At 37.7% G+C, this 5,686-nt stretch overlaps 1 protein-coding gene across 1 annotated transcript in view; it reads left to right on the top strand.

Annotated features, from left to right (window-relative positions):
• Positions 1-5,686, top strand: part of FGD6 (FYVE, RhoGEF and PH domain containing 6) — a 132,861-nt gene that overhangs the window by 41,599 nt on the left and 85,576 nt on the right.

Below are 5,686 nucleotides of genomic sequence, written 5' to 3'. Positions count from 1 at the left end.
TGTGGTAAGATTTCATTCTTTCTTATGGCTGAATAATATTCCATGGTATGTATGTATCACCTCTTCTTTATCCATTTGTTTATCAATGGACATTTAGGTTGCTTCTATATCGTGGCTATTGTAAATAATGCTGCAATGAACATAGGGATGCATATGTCTTTTTGAATTAGTCTTTTGGGTTTCTTTGAGTAAATACTCAGAAGTGGACTTCTACGTCCATTCTTGCCTTTTGTTACAGTTTTTGTTTTAAAGTCTACTTTGTCTGATATCAGAATTGCTACCTCAGCTTTCTTTCATTTCCATTTTCGTGGAATATCTTTTTCCATCCCTTTACTTTCAGTCTATGTGTGTCTTTTGATCTGAAGTGGGTCTTGTAGGCAGCATATGTATAGGTATTGTTTTCTTATCCATTCAACCACCTATGTCCTTTGTCTAGAGCAGTGGTCGGCAAACTGCAGCTCGCAAGCCATATCCGGCTCTTTGGCCCCTTGAGTGTGGCTCTTCCACAAAATACCACATTCGAGCACCCCAGGCCGTAGTTTGCCCACGGCTGTTCTAGGTCCATCCATGTTGTCCCAAATGATAAGATTTCATTCTTTCTTATGGCTGAATAATATTCCATGGTATGTATGTATCACCTCTTCTTTATCCATTTGTTTATCAATGGACATTTAGGTTGCTTCTATATCGTGGCTATTGTAAATAATGCTGCAATGAACATAGGGATGCATATGTCTTTTTGAATTAGTCTTTTGGGTTTCTTTGAGTAAATACTCAGAAGTGGACTTCTACGTCCATTCTTGCCTTTTGTTACAGTTTTTGTTTTAAAGTCTACTTTGTCTGATATCAGAATTGCTACCTCAGCTTTCTTTCATTTCCATTTTCGTGGAATATCTTTTTCCATCCCTTTACTTTCAGTCTATGTGTGTCTTTTGATCTGAAGTGGGTCTTGTAGGCAGCATATGTATAGGTATTGTTTTCTTATCCATTCAACCACCTATGTCCTTTGTCTAGAGCAGTGGTCGGCAAACTGCAGCTCGCAAGCCATATCCGGCTCTTTGGCCCCTTGAGTGTGTGTGTGTGTGTGTGTGTGTGTGTGTGTGTGCGTGTGTGTGTGCGTGTTTCTGCTGCTTTGTCTTCCAAATTGCTGATTTGATTCTCTGCTTCATCTAATTTATTGATACCCTACAATGTATTCTTTTTATTTTTTTAATCCTCACTGGAGGATATTTTTCCATTGATTTCTAGAGAGAGTGAAAGGGAGGGTAGAGGGGGAGAGAGCGAAAGAGAGAAACATGGGTGTGAGAGAGACGCCTTGATTGGTTGCCTCCCACCCCTGCCCCTATCAGGGCTGGGGAACTTGCAACCAAGGTGTGTGCCCTTGCCTGGGAATTGAACAGTAACCTCCTGGTTCATAAGTTGACGCTCTACTGTTGAGCAATGCCGGCTGGGCTGTAAAGAATTCTTTATTTCAGTTATTGTAGTCTTCATTTCTGACTGGTCCTTTTTTGTGATTTTTATCTCCATTTTTATGTTTCTGATGTCTTTGTTAAAGTTCTTGCAGAGTTCATTTACTCTTCCCATAAGTTCATTGAGCATTCTTATATCCAGTGTTTTGATTTCTGCATCTGGTAGATTGCCTATCTCCATTTTGTTCAGCTCTTTTTCTGGACTTTTGTTCTGTTTTTTCATTTAGTATTTTTTTCTTTCTTCTCATTTTGGCTGCCTCTCTGTGTTTGTTTCTTTGCATCAGGTAGATCTGCTATGTCTTCCAGTCATGGCAAGGGGCCTTAAGTGTAGTAGGTGCCCTTTGGGCCCCAGTAGCACAGTATCCATGGTCACTCAAGCCAGGTACTCCAGGTGTGTCCCCTGTGGGTTTTGTGTGCCCTCCTGTTGTACTTGAGCCTTGATTGTTGTTGGCACATCAGTGGGAGGGATGGACCCTCAGGCTGATTGCCTGTGAATACTGGAAGCAGGCCTGTTTTTCAAAATCTGTCATTGAAACCTGGTATTTCTTCCTGAGTCACCCAAAGCCAGTTTTTAAGCAATCCTCCAGTTTATATTTCAGGGAAGCTGGACATTTTTCTGTGCATTTTTTTCTTTTCTTTCTCCTTTTTTTTTTTCTGAAGCCACTGAACCCTGACTTGATAGTTTTAAAGTCTTGATAGTTAACACCTCTAAAAGTCATGAACCAAAAATAAAAAACTAATTGTGTACATTTAAACGTTTTTATTTATTGATTTTAGAGAGGAAGGGGGAGAGAGAGAGAGAGAGAGAGAGAGAGAGACAGACAAACATCAATTTGTTGTTCCACATGTTTGCATTCACTGGTTAATTTTTGTATGTGCCCAGACTGGAGATTGAACCCACAATCTTGACATATTGGAACAATGCTCTAACTAACTGAGCTACCTGGCCAGGGCCTAATTGTATACATTTTTTACTGCAAGTTTCTTTTTTAGTTTTTGTTTGTTTTAGTAACAAACTCCTGATGTGCTGTCCCTTATTTTACTGACTTTATTTATTTGTAGTCTGTGTTTATTAAAGCATTTAACTCAAAATAGTTAATATATTCATACATACATTAAGTTATAGATTTTTTAACCTTAAATTAAGGTAATAAATTCATTAATTTTAAAAATTAAAATAAAGTTTGTCTTTTAGGCATTCTCTCAAAAGAAGATTAAAAATTAACATATATAAAAAAAACTAATGTTTCTTTGCGGGGGAGGAATTCTGCTATTGTAATATGAGAAACAGCCATCCACAGCCTTTCATATTATTGAAGCAACAGGGTTTCTTTTTAGTTAAAGCAGTTAGTAATGGATAAGACCTATTAGATAATCAGTTTACCTCTCTTCATATAGCGGTCACACTTGTTGAACCTGATATTTATTCAGATCAGATAAGTTTGCTTCAAACTCTGTTATCTCTTTGCTTTTACATTCTGTCACCATAGCTTTGCACATACTTAAAATAATTGTGCCAGCTTCTGTGTTTGGAAACCCTAAAATCATGACATGAATATATGAATGTTGCTTTATTATAGGGCAAAAATAGCACTATATGACTGTTTCACAAGTTGTGCCCTGTTTCCTAAAAGAAATAGAGAGATAACTTACTCAATATTGTGGTAGTTCTCAAGAAAATCATCTGGCTCAGCAGTTGCTCATCGACCTATGAACTAGGAGGTCACAGTTTGATTCCTGGGCAGGGCACATATCCAGTGAAAGGCATGCAGGAGGCAGCAGATATATGATTCTCTCTCATCATTGATGTTTCTATCTCTCCCTCTCCCTTCAATAAAAACATTTAAATACGTGTTAACCTTTTTTTCTGGTAAAAATTGTGGAACAATTTTATATAGTTGGCATATAATAATATATGACATTACATTTTTTTGCTAATTTTCATTCTTGAAGTTGTCAGTAGTATTTTTTCCCACTCAATCTGTGATAAATATGAAAGCATCCAAAGGAAACAGTTAATCACCAAGTCATAATGAGGCAGCATTTGAAAAAGAATAACAACATCCTGAGCATGCGCTGGTTCTGTTCACTTTGGGCTAGCAGTAGAAAGAAGAGGAAGAGAAAGATCATAGAAGTTCATATTTACGTGTTGTGACTTGGAAGTGAGAAAGAAGCTCCTGAAGGTGAGGGTATTGGAATGAACTTTTTTCAAGTTTGGGAGGAATTACATCTACATTTTTTATTTAAGGGGCTCAAATAAAAATCAGAGTCAAAAGAGGAAAAAGAAACTAGATTTGTCAACAACAGAGGACAGGATTCAGGACTTTTAAAGCTTTCTTCAGTTAACACTGCTTCTCCCTTTCTTTTCTCTGCCATCCTTGCCCTCTCACTTGCTGGAATTGTTCACTTAATGGAGGTTCACAAGGGTGTTTTATTGGTGATGCCTGGCTCAGCGTTGTGCAGGTTTTATGTTCCTGAAAACTCCTAGGGGGAATGGATTAAATAAGCATTTTTTAAAAGACAGTTCCTTCTAAAAGAGAAACCATCCTTGATGTGACATCTTACTTGAAATAGAAATTTGCTGTGCTTCCCAGTGGAGGATGTCCTGTCTATATATAAAAAATAACATAAAAATAAGTAATTTTTAACATTTATTCATTTAAATTTTTTATTGATTTGAGAGAGAAAGGGGAGGGAGGGAAGAGAGAGAGAGAGCGCGTGAAAAACATCAATTTGTTGTTTCACTTATTTATGCATTGATTGGTTGTTTCTGGTATGTGCCCTGACTGGGGATTGAACCTGTAACCTTGGTGTGTGAGGACATTGCTCCAAAATAAGTAATTTTTTTAAAAAAGCAATGGAATACAATTATCACTCCAAATGTAAAGATCCTTGGCATGTAAAATTGAAGGAATGTTCCCTAATCAGTGGGAATTTACTTCTGGCTTTACTTTTCTTTGTTTTTATTTCAGTGTACTTGAAAAACATTATTTTCTAGAAGCAAGAGTCCTTCCAGAAGCAAATCTGACTTGGAAAGGGTGGCCTGGGGAGTAGTCTTGACTCTGTTGGTTGTTGTTGCAGCTTACTTTCCTTTTACTTCGATTATCAAATTATGATATAACTAGGCAGGAAAATGTGGAGGAAACACTATCCTGTTTCTTTAAGCCCAGTGTGGACAGTGTTGGAAAGTTATCTTCCTGACAATGGAAAGGAAATAAAAAGGATGAAAGAGCCCCAAACTCAACGACTGGCATTGGTAAAGAGTCCATATTTCATTATTAGAAATCTAAAATTATTTGGATGGAATGGAAAGCTGTTAGCAATATGTGGGAAAGTAAATTCATGAACAGTTTTCTCTGTTTAATCATGCAGAGATGAACATGTAAATGTGGATACTAGATGCCATCTTTCCTGATTTGCTGCTGAAGTCATTATCATTCCTTTAAAATAAGATCCCTGTTAACATATTTCTGTTTCAATTAATGTCACTCTCATTTTGCTGGTGAGTCTTCATGAAACCTTGAAGGCATACTGGAGTTTTTTCCCATCTCTTTACCCTTACCCTGATGATTTCTTACATTCAACCCTTCCTCTTGCTTCCTGATATAGCCACCTTGGTTCAGGCTGTCTGCACTATTGAAACTGCCTTCTAGATCTCCTTCCACTTAGTCTGTCTCTGTGCCTACCTTCCTTTTCACCCCCACTTAGTTCATTGGCAGTGGGTTACAAGATTAATCTTCCTCCCTAAGCTTCAGAAATCATAAATGGTCTCTACTGTGTACCATCCAGGTATGTGGGAAGCTCCTTTAACTTCGACTTAAACTTTGAGATCCTCAAGGGGATCTCTCACCGATGCTAGTAAACAGGGATGTTTTCCCTTGGTAAGGTGGGGGGAGTGGACCAAGGGCTGTGCTTACAAAATTTGATTGACAGAAGAGATGTCATTCTCTTTCCTATTGGCGCTAATAAGAAAGAAGTATATAGGTAGTGACATCCAGCTGGGAGATCTACTGGGAAATTTGAATCTTCTTATTAAAGGCCTAGAGGATGAAGGCCTAAACTCTTCAGCTATTTTTCATGATCCTTGACAGCCTGGTACTTGTTATCTTCTCCAAGCTTGTTTCTCATTAATTACCTATACCTCCTGTTGCAGCCTAAGTGTCCTTTTTGTTTTCTAAATACAAATATTCCCACTTCTATACCATTGATTGTGATAC

This window comes from Myotis davidii, unplaced genomic scaffold (assembly GCF_000327345.1).
Source record: "Myotis davidii unplaced genomic scaffold, ASM32734v1 scaffold13, whole genome shotgun sequence".
NCBI lineage: Eukaryota > Metazoa > Chordata > Mammalia > Chiroptera > Vespertilionidae > Myotis > Myotis davidii.
The sequence above is the reverse complement of the archived record's forward strand: the minus strand, read 5'-3'. Positions and strand labels throughout refer to the sequence as shown.